This window comes from Acomys russatus, chromosome 15, assembly GCF_903995435.1.
Source record: "Acomys russatus chromosome 15, mAcoRus1.1, whole genome shotgun sequence".
Lineage (NCBI taxonomy): Eukaryota > Metazoa > Chordata > Mammalia > Rodentia > Muridae > Acomys > Acomys russatus.
In genome coordinates, this window is record NC_067151.1 from 36,942,207 (window position 1) to 36,961,218 (window position 19,012).

The 19,012-nt window shown below is 37.1% G+C and overlaps 1 protein-coding gene across 23 annotated transcripts in view; it reads left to right on the top strand.

Annotated features, from left to right (window-relative positions):
• Positions 1-19,012, top strand: part of Mbnl1 (muscleblind like splicing regulator 1) — a 177,438-nt gene that overhangs the window by 26,756 nt on the left and 131,670 nt on the right. The gene's annotated exons all lie outside the window — the stretch shown is intronic.

Sequence of the window (19,012 nt, forward strand, 5' to 3'; positions counted from 1 at the left end):
TACTAAACTCTACCATACTCCGAGGAATTTCATAAACAAATTAATACGTGAAGAGGGAAGTCATAATTATGGCCTTTAGATTTACAGGCCCTTTGCAACATGCTTTGAAATAGTACACTAGTGGACATGCTATTCTTCCTTCCTTGTTTATACAAAGAACTTACTTAGGGCCAGAACTTTTCCACACCAAGATGTCTCTGCCTGTGTTATCTTCTGTGACTTTGGAGTGTTGGAGTGTTGTTACCTGGTCCTATTTGTGAGATAAAATTTTGATCACCGAAGACAAGTTAAAATGAAAGTTCAAGGACTTCAGAAGCTTTGAAGAACTTATTTCAGTACACAGGATGTGTTAAATATGTAAGTTGGTAGCCCCGAGACAATGTGTTCTTTCATAGCCCAAGAGAGCACGTGGCTGTCACTTCCATCTTTGCCTTCTCAAAGGTTGGTGGCAGCTAAAGTTAAACTAGCTTTTGCAAAACCTATCAAGTTCCAGTTTTCCTGCTGTGTGTATCTGCAAGGGTTACATTTTCTTTTTATCTCTCTTAGGCCTTCTTTCAAGGTCTAGTGGGGTAAGGTTTTGTTTCTTTGTTTAATGCGGAGTTTCCTCAGTGAGAACCACTGCCCTCCAGGTTGACTGTTGTAACAGGTTAGAGCACCAGAAAACCTGTTTTATAATTACACTGTGAGGGAAGGCATCATAGACGCATTTTATTAGTGGGAGAGACGTAGACCTCATATATGCCTCATTTAATATTTTTCTCCTGTAACAGACAGCAAATTTGAGCATAAGATACACATCGAGTGTAGTACTCCAATACATGCCCAAAGAGAAAGCAAAGTGTTACATGGCCTGGGATGTTACTGCCTGTGTGTACACTTCCACATTTGAGGCAGACTCCCAAGTGGAATTCATTAAATTCTGATTCTAACATTCTGTTCTTGCTCAGGGCGTAGAATTCCTGCGAAATGAAACACTTGGTTCTGTTCAGAGCAAGAAGAGATTATCTCAAGGTTTCTCCTTGAGGGTGGAGGGGGTGGGGAGAATCCTGCAGTGACAGTTTTCATTGAGGCAGAGTGTGCTATTCTTATGTAATATTTCTGATTTTTTATTGTAAGTAAGAAGCAATTTTTTTTTAAATGTATTGCCCTGCACTCTTCATCACTGTCACTGTGTATGAGGCTTGTATTTGATCCGTCTATTTCTGGAAACAGAAAGGTCTTGCTGCAACTTCTGGCTTTCTGGCTGGTGATGGGCATACAGAGTAGAGAACATCTCGGATCTCTCTGGAAATAAAGCCCGGATGAGTGGGCAATTGAGCGTTTTATGCTCTGAATGGCATTAGAGAGACAGTATAAATGATGGTCAGGACAGTTGAGGAAGTGAGCAAAATACGTTCACTAAATGTTTGATTCCGTTTATGGTACTACCGCTATGCATTGGAAGGTTTTAAAGTGCCTGGGTATTTGGGTAAAACACCACCATTTTCTAGGAAGTTTAGAATGTGCTGCTGGGTACAGAAGCCACAAGCCACACAAATGCTGTTGAACACTTGAATGTCACTACTTCTGAGCTGTTGCCTTAAAGTGTAAAATACATACCAGCTCATGAAAATTTTGTAGAAGAATGTAAAATATTTGATTATATTTTATTTACATTAACTATGTTATAATAGCAATACATTGAGTACTGGTTTCGCTAGAACAGTTTTAGTATACTTATTTCCTATTTCCTTTCCTCCACCCCCAAACAGCCACTAGAAAACTTGATGTAACAGAGCTTGTGTTCTGTGAGGAAGCAGTGTTTTGAAGTAAAGCAAGAAAGCAGTATTCTGAGAAAAAGCTTAGATTAGAGTTTGCAAGTCAAAATACACTAAAAGTAACTTTTATTTTTACAAGGTAAAGACCCTTATTATACAAAGAAACAAAATGACTTGTCTTTCTCTGCCATTTTAACCAAAATTTGAGCAAAAATACTACTTAACATCTATTTTTATTTCCTCCGAACTACTGTTTAGCTTAGAGAGTTACTGACGAGGTGGTAATAACAGAGAGAGAGACTTATAATTAGGAGGATGAGCTTAACACCTCTCAGAGGCCAGAATAGGGCTTGATTGCTACTCCGAGATGTTTAGAAACACCCCAGCTATCATTGCCCTGGAGTTACCAAACAGAGGCAAGACAGTGAAATTTATTTTAAAACAGTGTTCAGTAAATAGCAATTATCTTTAGGTGCGTAATATGTATTTTCTTTTGTTATGACAGACCTCCTTAGAAAATAAAATCACCAAACAAACTCACAGGAATGAAAGATTTTTTTCACCTGTATGGCCTTGGCCATTGCTTTGCCTTCAGGGAAAGGCAAAGTGATGCTTCTGAGGAGAGGTTGTGGGCTCTGAGGGATTCCTGTGTCTTTCCTTTTGGGAAAGCATCTGTTTATAAACAAGCACAATGGCGTTGTCCTGGGCACATTCCTTTCAGATATTTTCATAACTGAAGTACACTTTGCCTCGCAAAGTGGGTGTTATGCCAAAAATGCGGTTCTATTTTAGTCATGTAAAGTTATGTTTGCTGATTTTTTTTTCATGAAGGGTATCAAAGGCATACCAGTTTGTTTGTTTTGTGGTGGCTGGGTGGGATGGTGGGGGGGAAATAGAAGCCATATCTCCTGGAGCTTCGGAGAATTCATCCTCCTTTCGTGGCATGGTGAGTCTGTCATCTGCCAAAACAGGCCTTTTTCATATTAATGCCGACAACTGATGAGGAAGGAGAGGACTGGGAACATCCCTGCACACTTGTGTTCTCTTCTGATGAGTCATAAAGCATATTAGGTAAGGGCTGCAGAGTTCATGGACTGAAGCGGACAGTTGGACAGGGTCAATTGACACATACGTGTCTGTGGGCATTATTGTTTAAAGATTTGAGATAGGGAAATTGATGTTTCTATAGTGTTTTTATATTTACATGTTTATGCCTATATATTTATGAAAGCACTGTAGTTATATTCTTGGGAGAAATACAAAACATAGCATATCCATGATTTTATTTTTGTACATATTATTAACATTAAAAATAAAACATAACAGAACTTCTCTGTTTTCTATGTCACAGTTTTAGACAAGTGCTTATCACATGTGCCTGTGATATCCAGTAGTCTTTGAAAGATTCTTTTTTCAATTTTTAGACTGTTAGAGCTCTTTTTGGTACTTTCTTCACTTTTAAAAATATTTCCACCACAGGTTCCTGTAATTATTTATTCTTTGTTGAAGCAGTATAGGATCCATTATCTGAAGGCCAGCGGAAGCCATATTGCATTATATAGGTAATTGTTTGTCTACCTAGATAGTTTGAAAAAGGGAAGATATAATTGTGAAGATATAGTGGTATTTCATGAAACTTAAGATGACACAAAAGGTGCTACGTTTGCTTGGTACTGAGGATTACATCTCAGCAGGTGCCAACTCAATGTTCAAGTGCTGGTGGCAAGGCTGCTATCCCAGCCTGGTGTAGAAGTTTGGGTAAGACAAAGAAAAATTCTGGTGCAGTTCTGGCTAACATATGTGCAACAAAGGAAGTGATCTCCAGATAGGTAAGGAACAGGAAACCTAAATTATTCTTTTAGTTTTCCTGCTTTCCTGTAATTTACCCTTTAAATCATTCGTTGCTCTGGCCCAGTCATGTTTCTGTATGTTTATATGTAGCATTTACACAGAGCGTTTTGGTGTATACATTGTAATTCATTTGTTTAGTTCTTTCATCTAGGAAATGTATAGTATTTTTCCAAATGACTTAAACCAAATGCTGGTAGTATTGTTTATTAGCTTCAGTGGACATTAAAGCAGTCCAACTTTTGCAGGCACTCTTTAGTTACAATGTCAAGAAAACCAAAATGGCAACTGTGGTGAATAGAAGATACAGAGAATTTGTAGAAGAGAAAGTTAGATTGGGAGTTAGAACACATTTCTACCTACGTTTTCATGATAGCTGTTAAATACACTCAAACATTCATGTTCAGTGTACCAAAAGAGAAGGGGTTTTGTTAGGGGAAATGAAACTTTAGACGTAATAAGCAGGCAGGAGAGAAGTGCATACAGGCAAACGAGGATTATTCAGACCGTTACAATCTGTAACTTCTCAGGACTCAGAATGAAAGAAATAAAAAGGAAGTAAAGAGTATCTGATGGTTTTGGATCAGGTCAGAGTAAATATTATTTTGTAGACTCAAAAAAAAAAAAAAAAAAGGAACCATTGTGGCCATTTTAAAAAGGCTTCTGGGGAAGGGTTGGTGAAGTTGTCTGTTTCTCTTACAACCCTGATACTGACATCTCTCTACAGTAAAAATTCTGAAAAGGAGAGGAAACAAAAGACTTTTACAAAAGTTACTGGTCAGTGCAGGTCATAAGCATGGACTGTCTAAGGAAGTCGAAGCAAGGTGATAAACTGTAATAAATAGTTGCAAACGCCACCATCAAAGATATTTTCTAAACTCTACTCTGTATTAGATTTTGAAGATTATTCGCAAGTGTCCATTTTAACTTCCCCGCCAACAATTCTGCATTAGTATTGTTGGCTACAGTAGAAACAACACATCAGCATCTTGTCTGATCATAGAAGAACGGTGCCAGCACAGTAGTACCCCTAACAGTACAGGGAGAGCATGGAGGTGAGTCAGCAGTTGCAAAAAGTGGGAAAGAGTTGCCTTGCAGAACGTTGCTGTGAAGTAGTAAGTGTTGGCTCTGCCCTCAGCGCTCTCACCTTCTTTGAAAGGCCTACTCACTGTTGCTTGGTGGTTGAGTAAATTTTGTTAAAAACTGTTTGAAAAGATGTTAAAACAAACTCCCCAGAGATACCATATCTAGGTTTATTTGGGAAGTTCTCTTTTTAAATGTGCTCTAGGCAGAATAATAAAGACTTTGCTGGGTATGAGATCCTTTGTCCTGTAATTGCTGATGTCAGTACTATAATTTTATCTTATATACTCAATGTATTTTTATCAATTTCTTGAAAAGAACAATAGATTTTATAGAAATATTTTTCCATCATGTAGTCTGTGACAGTATAATTGTATAAGTAACAATTATAAACATAATAGAAGTTGTTACTTATATATTGCTTCATGAAGTCTCATTAAGTATTTACTACAGATGTAGCATAGTTCTTAGTTAGGAATTCTGTCTTATGGAGAAATTAGCATGACTTTTAGCTATTTCCAGACCCAGAAGTCTTGATTTATTTTACTTTTCAATGTCCAAATTTTAACTTTTTAATACTTTGTTTTGACTGCAGTGTAACTTAAAGAAGAGAATATAAGAGAATATAAGCATCACTAATGCTAACAGTTTGGAAAATTACTTCTGTGTCTACAGCGATGGTTTAAAGCAATACACACATTCTTCAGAAGAGCTTCATGAGATGGCCTGCTAATGTCGTGATCTCAGAGATGGGGAAACTGGGTCATAGATATTTCACAAGGTTATTTAGTAGCTAAATAGCCCAAGGAGGACTTGAGCCATGGTAGTGTAGTCTTAGACTGTCTGCATTTATGGAAAAGAATAAAAACAAATGAAATGATGCGTGTTGGGGGTTAACCAGGTTATTTAAGACAACAAACATTCAAGATACTTTATAAGGGTCATAGAGCATCACATGGGGAGCTGAGAGAAAGGGTAAATGGTGGTAGGGCAGAGAAGAAAAGAGATGGAAGGAAGGTAGTACAGGAATGGAACAGAAAGGGGCCCGGCGGGAGAGGCGGACTGGCACCACAGTGTACATTGGGCAGCACATGCAGCCGTGTAGCTGTTGAGAGCACACGACGTTGTTTGCCTGAGGAAGTCACCTTCGGGCGGGAATTGTGCTGCAGTGCCCTTAACAGGGAAAGAATATGATGCATAAGAAGTGCAATAGGCTGGGAGTAAGTGAAGGATGAGGGGTAGGCAATGCTTTGTGGTGGGAATATGATGTTTGGGTCTGCAGGGCACAGCAGTGACTGGATATGAACAGTAGAAAAGAATAGTGGTTTCCTAATAGTGAATATTAAGAGGACATTTAAGATTTACTAAGAAAACAAAACATCAACATAAATTTCCTATGTAAAACTTTTATCATTGTTCCAATTATACCAGTACTCACGAGCTCTGCAAAAATGAAGAATTGCAGAGCCAGGCAGGTGTGGTGGTGTGTGCTTGCAATCCCAGTTCTCAGCAAGCTGAAGCAGGAAAATCTTGCTTTCAAGATTGTCCTGGGATGCTGTGTAATCTAGCAAACTCCTGTTTAAAATACCAGACCCAAAATAACAATAACAACAAAGAAGGATTGTACTTTATCAGTAAGGGAGAAATGTACAATTATAGCTCATCTAGAATTATAACTCGATTATTAAGATGTGTCAAATTCTTTTTATTTATTATTTTATATTTTTATTAATTTATTCATATCCCATCTTAATTGTTATCCCATGCTTTGTATCCTACTGTTCCTCCCTCCCTCCCTCCCTCCCTCCCTCCCTCCCTCCCTCCCTTCCTCCGTCCCACTTTCACCCTCCCCTATGTCTGTGACTGAGAGGGACCTCCTCCCCATCTATATGATCATAGGGTATCTCCAAAATATATAAAGAACTCTACAAATTAAACACCACCAAACCAAATAACCCAATTGAGAAACGGGGCTCAGAACTAAACAGAGAATTCTCAACAGAGGAATATTGAATGGCAGAGAAACACTTAAATTCTTAAGGCATTTTATTGCTGTGCAGGCATCTTCGAAGCACAAGGTTTAGGACCACCAAACACTATCCTCCACTTGTAATTCTACAGTAGACAAACTTGAATCTTTATGGTTATGTTGCTATTTGCTGCAGGGTGTCCTAGTTTTAATTAGGAATTTTGGTTCCTTATTACAATTCACTTAGAACTTCTGGGTATCTTATCCTCAATGATAAACAAGGTAGTAGATAGAATCATGATAGAGTGAGTTTGCAATGTGCTCAATGTGGCTGACATTTGGACGTCTCTGACCTTGCTATTTTAGGGACAGTATCAGTGTGACTGTGGTATTCTTTCTCCTGGAAGTAAAAATCCTTCATAATCAGCCACTCATAGAAACTAATAGTTGATTCTTACATAGGAAAAACCACCCAAAACAGAACGAAACAAAACAAACAAACAAACAAAAACCCTAGGCAGTTGTATTTGACGTTTATCTAGAGTTGTTAAAATTCCTATGCTTGAGATAGAAGGCCTTACATCTAAGATGCTTTATTATATTTTACAAATAAATGGCCTAACATTGTTTATCGTCGAATTACAGAAATAATAGATTATGTTTTTTCTAATATTTATAGAAAGATATTCTCATAAAACCGAGGGAGTTTTCAGGAGGATTCTATTTGTAGGGACTGGGCAGATGCTCAGTGGGTGAAGCGTTTGGTGAACAAATACGAAGACCTGAGTTCAGATCCCATCACTTCTATAAAAAGTCAACATGGTGGTGCGCTCTTGTGTCCCAGCACCAGGAGGTGGAGACAGGAGACTTCCGGACAGCTCATCTGGCCATCTTATCAAAGACTCTTTCAAAAAATGAAAGTGAAGAAAACATAAAGGAAGATGATATGATGTTAACCTTTGCCCGCACACACTATGAATATGTGCATGTGCTATATCATATATAAATATTTTACTTGTAATTACTTGATGTATAGTACCTCTGTTCCATGGAAAGCAGTTTAGAATCGGCACTATTAATATTTTTAACTACAGGAACGAGAGAATAATATTGCCATGTTTTGCCTTTTTTTGTGTGTGGATATTATGAAAAAAGTACATTTATTACATACCCATTTTTACTATTAGATTTTTTTGCTTATCTTATTTCTGCCTTGTGCTATACAGACACAGTGAAAGGCTGTGTGCTGTTGCTAACCTTAGAAACTGTTTCCTGTTAACTAAGATCCACCAACATTAACATTAGAATCCCTTCATTGTTTCTCTGTTCTTCCATCATCGTACAAATTTGAGCTAGACAATTTTTCTCTAAATTATTTTGAGCCATCCTTTGAATTCCAGTGTTAGAACACTTAGGAAAACTGCCTTGACAAGGTGGTGGTATTCAGATGAGGCCTTTGGTATCAGAGATTTACCTTGAAGACTTTTAAGAGATCTGATGAATGTAGCAAATGAGAGCAGGAAATCTCAGAATATCCATGGCCCACGTATCAATTCTCTTTGCATGACCTTCCCAAAAAATAATTTGAAAATGAGACTACTGAAAAATATATACCTCAAATTTAATTTTGCATGATGCTTTCAAGGTACCACATTTACTGAACACTGTTTAAGGGAACTTGCTACTCCAGAGGAGTATATTTCTGAAGACTATGGCTGTTTGTTTGTTTGTTTGTTTGTTTGTTTATAAATCAAACATTGCATTGGGAACAGTTAATTAGGAAGAAGACTGTTAATGTCTTTTCAGGTATGGATCAAAGCTTAATATGTGCTGTTCTCTTTAAATCTTTGCCACTGAGCAGTAAGAAAGGCAGTCAGTCGTATCTGCTAAATAATCATTAATGAATGTAATGTGCACCTATCACAAAAATATCTTTGTGGAATGTGTATGGTAGCTGTAAGCATGGAGCTCTTATATTGGAGCATCTTCTTTGTGTGAAACCTATATTGTTTTCAGAAAAAACACTGGGAGGTGAAAAACAGCCCAATGGTGGTGAACAGATAGGTGCCGTTGAGGCAGAACTCATCTTCCTGATGTTGGTGAGGATGCTGAGAATCAGAGAGCTAACTTATTCTCCTAGATTCACACAGCTGATCAGTAGCCAACTGAATTGAAGTGAAGTAACTTCTCATGGTAATCTACTTAGTTTTGTGATTTTTACGGGAATAAATACAGCATCTTTATAACAATTTTTAAATCTTCATTTTTTTTTAAGTAGAATCATTCTCATGTTGTTAATACATGCTAACTCATTACAGTTTTCACAAATCAATCTGTGCTGTCTGTGATTGTTTCTGTGACACAGCATGTGCCTTTAAAACATCATTCCTCATTGAAGACTCACTCTGTAGGAGACATACCACGTGGCTAACAAATGCCTCTTTCATGAGCTGCTTAGAACATATAGCAAATACAATTAAATGTTTTTTGTTTTTTAAGAGAGGGATAATAGGATTGCCTCTGTCTTGATTTTGGCTTCCAAACAAATGTTTTTCTTAAGCAAAAAACATTGAGTGCATTGAGCATGTCAGGAACATGTTTTGTAGATGGTGGATAAGCAAGATCTCATGTTCTCAGGACTTTTCAGTGCAGTGATAGAAATACCCATCCATAACAATGGTACAAGGAAAGTGGACACAAAAGAGCTTGTAAATGGTGTAGAATTTGCCTAAATCTACTCAGAAAAACAAAACAAAACAGTTTTTAGGAAACATAACTCTTTTAAGGAAAAACAAAGTCAACTTGTAATTTGTTAAAATGATGTGACCGAGTATTTAAACTATTTCTTTAGAAGTACTTGGCAAATGAGCATGCCGAAACCACAGCATCATCCGACTATGCAGAATTTGATCCAATTGTTTATCACTAAATTCTTCTTATTATCTGATTGAGGAACAGGTTGAGCAGGCTTTATTTAGTATTTATAGGAATATATGTATATGCCTCTGTGCGTAGTACACACACATATACATGCATATATGAAAGTAGTAATAGTTAATGAAAAAGAAGCCATGAATTTGAAGAGGAATAAGGAGGGATACAGGGAGGGCTGGGATGAAGGAAAGGGAAGGAGGGATGATATATTATAATCTAAGAAAATAATAGAAACAATTAAAAAATTTCTGAGTATTAATGACCACGTTTCAGAGCCTACAAAATCTGTAACTGAAAGGTGAGCTGCTTTTAAGTTTATTCAGATACATGCACCAGGCTCCTTTTCTCTACTTTTTCTCTGTGTGCAGGGAACAGCATTGTTTTTCTTCTTTTGCCCTCCCCTTGGCAGGCTTGCTTCCAAACTCTTGAATGGTGACAGTGCTAGTGTGTACGCTCTCTATGACCCCATTCCCCGCTCCTGTGTTCGTGCTTTTTTCTCTGGATTTAATCTGCATTCTACGTTGGAAAACCCAGCTCTCCTGTCTGGTTGTGTATCATTGCTCAGCTTAAGCAGTCAATATTTGTTTAAGGTCCAGTGCATAAGAAGATTCACTGTAGGATTTAGACTGACATATCAGAAACATTGTTTCTGATTTCATAAAATGTATGGCCTATTCTAAGTAAAATAATGGAAGCGAGTCAACCACAACTGACTTAACAATCACCTGGAAGTAACTCCTCACTTGGTGGGCAGCTTTTCTTTCAGTATTGTGACTGTACATAGAGCCTAAGCTCCAGGAAAAGCCGGCATTTCTCTCACTATGGCCCACACACAGGTGAGGAAACAGATAGTTGGGAAGAATAAGGTCAGGTCATTTGCTCCAGGGCCAGGCGGGAAAGTGCTGTAGAAATCTGGCCTCACTGTGTAGTTCTGGTCTTTAGGTGCTACCCTGTTGCTTTCAATATGGTCTGAATTAAGTAAAAAATAAAAATAAACAAAAACAAAATAAAAATATATATCCCTAGCAATTTGAGGCCTATTACAAGTTAATTATTGAAAGACTTAATGAAGAGGTTTGTGAAGAGTTTTTAAAAGAAAACCATTATGCTTGTAATACAGCAGATGATAGAGTGGACTTTGAAGTGCCGTGGCTTTGAAATGAGGGCTATATCAAATCTCCTAATCTACTGCGCAGTCTGCGCCATATTTGTTCTGCTTACTCCAATACCTTTGCCCCAGCACTTGCCAAGATCAACAAAGTCTACTTTTAGACTCAAAAACCATTGCTACCTGTAAAGTCTCTAATGTCACTTGTGGCAGATAGTCTCCCAATTACTAGTGATATATTTGAAGACATGTCTTGAGCCCTAGAAGGATGGAGCAAGTACTCCCATTGACTGTTCAACTGCATTATTGGGAATTAATTTAATTTCTCATTTTAAAACAGAGACCTGTTTTCAGCATTAAGGTAGTTAAGAAATCAAATACTTCTGCAATTACTTCCAGATGTCTGAATAACTTTTTTACTCATCTCCCCCAGTTTCCATCATGTCCATGTGTATGGGGTGTATACACAATTTTATGTCACACCATATGTCTATGTGTATTTTATTTTATTTTATTTTTTTACATAAAGAACAACATGCCTAAATGTCACTTTATTTTTTAAGAATGCGATATAATTGTATGATTTTTCAAAACAACCCTAATTAGAATTAAGAAAACTTATTCAAAGAACCACTGAAGTCAATAGCCAAGTTTTTACTGTACTTGCTAATAAAACTGTTAAAAAAAAGTACCCTTAAGCCAGGCAAGGTGGCGCATGCCTGTAATTCCAGCACTCAGGAGGCAGATCAAGGGGATCACTGTGAGTTTGAGGCCAGCCTGGTCTACAGAATGGTCAGGTCAGTCAAGGCTACACAGAGAAAAAGCCTGTCTGAACAAACAAAGAAACAAACAAAAACAAAAAACCAACCAACCAACCAAACCAACCAATAAGCCATACCCTTATTTCAGACCTCTCACTTACATCTTATTCTGTGCCCTCCTATCGACACTGCCTTAAGCATTTTTCTTTCTTTTTTCTTTTTTTATTACATTTTTAATTAATTTAATCATATTACATGACAAATGTTAGTCCTTCCCCTGTTTCTTCCCATTCTTCCCTCCCTCCCACTTCCCCCCTTCTCCCCTCCCCTATGTCTGTGATTGAGGGAGACCTCCTCCCCCTATATATGCTCTTAGAATATCGAGTCTTTTCTTATTGAGACCTCAGGCGAGAGTAGCATGGAAGAATGGGGAAATAGTAGGATCCACAGGGTCCTGGAAACCTACAAGAAGAACTTTATGACAGGCAGAGCTGGGTCCTGCGGTCCTCCTCAAACTAAGGCACCAGCCAAGGAGAATATAGGCAGTAAACTTCGAACCCCTACCAAGACCTAGCCGATGAACAGGATATTCTCCACCATTGAGTGGAGAGTGAGATCTGACTCTCACACGAACTCTGGTGCCCCTTTTCTGACCACGTCCCCTGGATGGGGAGGCCTGGCGGCACTCAGAGGAAGGATAGCAAGTCTATGTGTATTTTATAAATGATGACATAGTTTCACAGGAACTCTAGAGAAAACAACATGAAGAATGGGTTTGGTTCTTTACTTTACTTTTTTTTTTTTTTTAACATAAATCAACCATCTTTAATATGTCTAATTATATAGTTCAGTGGCCATGGTTAAGCAATAGCCCCATGCCATTGCTCCAACTTCTAGCAACCGCTGTCCTGTTCTCTGTCTCTGGAATTGAATGATGTAGTTTTCTTTCTTTCTTTTTTTTTCTTTTTATTAATTTATTCTTGTTACATCTCAATGTTTATCCCATCCCTTGTATCCTCCCATTCCTCCCTCCCCCCCCCCCCATTTTCCCATTATTCCCCTCCCCTATGGTTCTTTAACTAATGGGTTAATTTATAGTTTTGTATTAAACTATAAAATTTTTTCATTTTATATAAATTTGTATTCATAATGTGATTTTATGACAATATAGTATATTATGTCCTTTAAATAGAAGCAAATAGAAATATTCTAATATATACCTGTATAATAAATATACATTGATTGTGATGGATTGACATCCAACTGTTGGTTGGTCATTTCATTCAGACTTTATCATATCTTAATGAATTAGATTCCACTTATATTTTCTTTCACTTGTATTAAAATTTAATACAAAACTCTCTATTTGGTTTTGATATTAGTCGACTGAAAAATAATTCCCTTTATGCATCAAAAATTCTAAAGCTAGCAGCATCTATATAGATAAAGAAGTTTAGGTTTGAAAATTCCACACTAATGCACTGTTCAGCAAGAAAATTAAACAGCAGTGTTCCTGTTGAAAGTATCAGGAAAATGAAATAAATTAAGCATGCAGATATTTCTGTGTTTACTGACATTGGGCCATTATATTCTTGATATTGTACTGGACCTTGGATATATTATAGTCAACATGGATACTAAGTATGTGGTAAAATATAGACGCCTTTCAAATTTCAAAGTGGTCATTATAGAAATGCTGACATTTGGTGGGTGCATTAAATATATGTAATATTTTCAGTAACTTCAATAGTATAATTTATAGGTGGCAGTTAAAATTTGTTTTAAAGTTTGTGCTGATGAATGATTTACTGTGTGTGCAGAAGAGAATATTTTGTTTTCACGTAAAGAAAAATGAGATTTTATGCTTGGAATCACTACCTCATCATTAAGCAAGAAACAGTTTCATAAAATTATGTAGAAAGAGAAAATTCAACTTTGAGTGGCAGCAACATCTCATGAGTTTAAAAGGTCAGACTGGTGCAGAAGGCGCCAGCTTTGCCACTCAATGTCACGCAGAACGCTATGACAGCCAGGGCTGATACAGCTGAAAATATCTGCAGCCTTGGAAGCCTTGTAAGTTTCAGAAGGTCATTTTGGCATCAGAGTAGCAATGCTGATTCACAGGGAAGGTCAAACTAGACAGATGGGTGGAAACATAGGGTGCTGACCTAGGGGCTGTGGAGTTCAAGCGTTTGCCAGCCGCAGTACCTGGGTGTAGTGTTCTAATTGGTTGTGACAGGACAAAGGCTGTTTTAATGTTATTTATATATGATGTACTTCATTTAAAAAAAAGTTGGCTTACTACAGTAAAGTACGCATCAAACACAATTGTCAAACAAGAGCAACCGGTTAGAAGGGAAAATATGAATAGAGTACTTGAAATGAAATTGAGCATAAAACTTATCTCCACTTTGCCACAACTGAAGCAACATTTCTAGGGAGTTACAAAAAAAAAATCCCACTTATTTAATATGATTTCTTTCTAACCAGTATTGTGTTTTACTTTTAACTCTTGGATACGCAGTGGAATAGTGCAGCTCTGCCCATGTTAAATGCTGGAAAGGATGAATGCTCAGCACTTAGGAAGCGCATGCTGAAGAATTCTCCAGCACAGACCCCTTCTGACTTGATCCCGGCCCAGAGCTATAGCTTCGTCAGCCAACCCCACTGCATGTAGTGGGTCCACAGAGGCCAGTGTCTGTCCTCGTGGCCAGGGCTTCCCAGGCCCTAGCTTGTCGTCTGCTGTTTGTACAGGATGCTTTTGGTTTTGTTGCCTTTTCATGCCAGGTGAAACAGTCATTCTTCTTGTACGGGTGGTGCCACCCAGTGACAGAACACCTGGCTAGCATGTGCAGGGATGTGGGTTCAGTCTCTAACACTGAGTTCAACAGCAGCAGCAGCAGCAGCAGCAACAACAACCACAACAACAACTCCTCATTCCTCCACATCCATGGTAGACCCGCTGCCCATGCTGAAACCACCCCTGTCCTCTTTCCTTCAACCCATCGGCCTGCTGTATGCTCTTCACTATGTGCAATATAGATATTGTTAGTTTATGTCCTTGATTGAGCTGCAGATTCCTCAAGGGCTCGATCTGTGTATGCCTTGTACTTGTCTCTAGAATGATCAGAAGATGTTCAATGTGTTCAGTGCACGTGACTCTTCCATCTCCGTGTTCATTGGTTTATTCATTTAATACGGTTATTGTGAATTCAGTGTGTTTCTTAACACAATTTTTCCCCCTATGCTAGTAAGAGAAAGGGCTAAAAAGTGGCAAAATTAGGGGAGTGGCACCTGCAAAGTTTTTTTTCCAGGGAGATATTTTGGGACTTTGGAATGAGAGTTATTGTTTGTTTGCTTGTTTTGGCTTTTGGTTTATAAGCCAATTTCACATTTATCAATTCTTTTTGCCTACAGATAACTAGTATAGTGTAGGCTTAGAAAAAGTTACTTTTGCCTTTCAAACACTTAGTGCTTTCTCTCTGGAATATTTTCCTGTGGTTTTTATCAGCTGTCAGAAATGACATGATGTGACGGATTTAAACCATTCCATCTTCACTGCTGCTCGGCCAGCTGTATTTTCGTGGCTTATTTAGATCTGTGCTACTGTGTGTCTCCTCACTTGGGTGTGTTTCGAGCCGCACTCTGCTTTGTGCTTCTTTGCTTCCTTCTTTCCTTCAGCAGCAGCTGGAAACTTCAAAGCAAGCTGTTCGTGACTCAGTAGTGCTCCCTCTGAGGTACCCACTGCACCGAACTCCCTATCTTTCTGCTCTTTTTGTTATTCTATCACTGTTATTTCTGAGTTTGATATTAAGTTGGGCTCATGTGTTTTCAATAACCACATGTCCTGATTTTGAGCTCATGTTCTTCCATTTGGTTACCTAAGGAGACTTCAGTGAGTCAGTCACTTAGCTATGAAAATGTCAGTTGCTCATTCACACATGAATAAGATAATGAATATAGTTGTCTCTTACATTCACGGAAACAAACAGCAGATTATGAAAATGAAATATATCAGTATAAAATATCATTTGACATTATAGAGCATGATGTATTTTTTTTGACTCATTGGAAAATGTTTCTATTACAAAAATATTGAAGAATTATTTTCTTTAAAGAGAACCTAAACATTTCTCTTAAATATATTGTTTTAATAATTTATGAGAAAATAAAGTGATAGGAAAATATGACAAGTTCTGACACTGCTATCAGACTGTTGTTTTAAAGTTTCACCCATGATGTCATCTAGATACTCCCTTAAAACATAGGCTAGGTTTCCTTCTTGCTTACTTCCATGGAGGGGATTGTTGGACAAGACGAAAGCATGACTGTTTGGGCGACCTGATGAGTTGTGTTACATAGTATCCAGTGTGCTTTAGTGATGTGGAGGGCTGTGTGTGAATATTTACAGTTTAAAGTGCACAACTTTCTGGAGCAGATAATAGAATATAACCAAAGACAATGTCACAGAGTCTTTAAACAAGGCTTTTGTTTTATTTTTATTATTTTTAAATTTTTCCTAGAGAATACATACTAGGTTTTGAGGAAATGGTCAAGTAGAAACACAGTAGACAATAGTTGCTGACAGCAGCCTTTTAGCTTTTAGTTGATTGCACTTGCTGAAATTTTAAGTGAAAAAGGATAGCTGGAGATGGTAACCTTGTAGGGTCTGGTCTCCATCCTCAGCACATGTGTGTACCAGAAATCCACACTTTTAATAGTGACACCCAATTCACTGAGCCACACAGCTCAAGATCTTTCTGATGCATCCATACCCCAGAAAAGTGAAGTGTTGGAGTTAATACACTGTTGGCGGTTATTTGAATTTATTGTTAAGTATGGTTGGGTTCTGATTTGCCAAGGGAAGGCTGTCATTGGTTTTTAGGAGCATATGATGCTGGTAGAAATTCATGGAGCTTTAATCACTGTCTCATTAGCAAGGTGTAGTTGGCTCTTCGTGTTTCTTCATGTGTTACGGCTTTTCCAGAATGCGCAGAACCTTATGTGCAACTAAAATAATTAGGGGATAGTAGTTTTTTTTTCTCTTTAGCAAAAAGACCAGATTTTAAGCTGCCCTGTTAATTTGATCAATATGTATTTCTTTTAGAAAGTATCAAATTCTGGTGAAGTCTTCTATTTCATCTCCTGAGAGCATGGCTTTATTTATATTCTGACGACAGCATAAAATGTCATTATTAAAACAAGAATAGAGGAAGTAAAAATGCCTATATCCCACCATCAAGCCATCTCGAGAATTAAAAATTCCTTTCCAATACTTTGTCTTATGAATTGTTATTTGGTAACTGAAACTTTGAAGGGGCAAAGTGAGGGGAGAATGCTTTTATTTTCTAACAGGGCATATGTGCACAGTGCACAGGAAAACTGTTTTGGGAGCATATTATACCTACTATATTAGTTTAACTGCAAGTGTGAGCTGCTTCAGGAAGAGCCTGCTTCAGATTCCTAAATGACTGAAGTAGAGCCCAGCCATATGGGCAGTGTGTTTGGGCTTCCATTGGTTCTCCAGATTCTGTTGTGCATTAGCTGCTCTGACAACACTTTGTGCTCCCTACAGAAGTTGTTAGAGATACTACCTCTAGTCAGTCTATAATGAAGAAGGAGGAATAAGGCATTTTGACAGCTATAGAAATAATGTATAAGAAAAGCTTTTCTTTTTAAATATATTTTGTTAATTTATTTATATTACATCTCAATTGTTATCCTATCCCTTGTATCCTTCCATTCCTCTCTCCTTCCCATTTCCCCCTTACTCCCCTCCCCTATGACTGTGACAAATATTTATTCACGTTTCTAACATTGCCTTTTGACAAATAATTATAAAATACAAAAATTGTACTTGTTTATTTTACCTATTTATTTTTTAAGTAATGTAGTGCTTTATTTTGACTTAACAAGAGCTGGAAACTGGTATTATAAATGCTCTCATTGGTTGGCTGCCATAAATGGGGTAATATTAGGAAGATTTTGGAGATACAAAGAAGGATTTAGGTTCTCTTTATAGGCAAGAGGCATTTCATGCTTCCTGACATGTTCCCACAAGAGAGCACCACTGTATAGATTGAGGGATATTGTCTTCTCCAACTCCCCGAGACATTGAGAGTGTGCTTTATTGTTGAGAAAAGCAAGGTCTGGTAAATGCTTTCTTGGAAGCAAATTATTTAACACAAGAACATGCCTTTGTGGTCCAAGAATTTATTTTAATACATTGATAAGAATAAGAACAGTTTTTGTATGCACTTGCAGCTTTGCTGAGAAGTCAAAACCAACATTGACTTAGGTGGCCCCCTCACAAAGAAAGGGGCACCCCGTGAAGGAATATCTAATGTTACTATGTGGTTATATTTGCTGGCTTAATTTTATGCAGAAAGATCCTTAAAGCACATACAATATACTTCTTAATTCTGATATTTTCCATTTAATATAAGAATAATAACAAAATGTGTTGCTATTTAACCTGTTGGCCCTAGGTAAGTTAATTTGCGTGAACCAGCCCCAAAGAATATTTAAGGTCCATTGACACACCAAAGTAAAAGTGCGAGTTATTGGTGTGTCTCTGTTTTCTGACATTTCTTACGGTTTTAAATCAGGGAAAGCAGGGGAAATTGATTCACTCTTAGTGCAAAAATTATTTCTGTTTGTAAGCAACCATATGGTATTTCCTTATGAGAACTGTACTAATTCATTTGTTAAAATAATCAAATAATTTACACAGTATATCCATTCATGAATAGTTTCATTGATTATATTCTGAAAAATTATTATAAATGTTTATTTAATTATAAACAGAGTTTTCATACTTTTCCCATAATGATTAATAATTGATCAGCATATTTATGGCAATTTTCAATAGATATAATCCAGAAACTTTTTTCTGACTGATTTTACTGTGCTAGAGTTTAAATCCAATGTTTGAAATTCAAGATCTCCCTGTTGAAAATCACTGTGTTTGTACCTAAATCTAGTTGATAGTCCTGAGACCAATTGTTACAATACAATTTCATAAATCTCATAAAATACAGGACAGATCATTTCTGATTCTTACAGAGATAAAGTTGTATTTTGGATAGCTTTTTAATTGTATCTGCTATTTCTTCATATGTCACTTTTATAATTTATGTTACTTGAGTCTGTTAAAATAGAAAATGGATGCTTAGTTATGGAGGTCTTAGGAGGACTGGAAGGGAAGTTGGAATAGCATGGTGAAGGGTCTCACCTGCAGGTGTCACTGGAGTGCAGAGTTCCCAGGAGTATTATTCTTTTAGTTCTCCCATTGACCAACTTCATAGTTTTGAGTTGTGTAACAATTTGCCACTAATCTGTCACAATGAAGATCATCATCTTTTAAAAATTTATTAAATATTTTTACATATGCATTTATATTATTACATATATATATATATATATATATATATATATATACAATAAACTAGATACAGAAGAATAACCAGGAAACAATCAAGAATTTTATATATATATATGTTACATTAATAATGTTTTGGCTATTTCTATTTGGCAGCCTTAAAGAAAACAT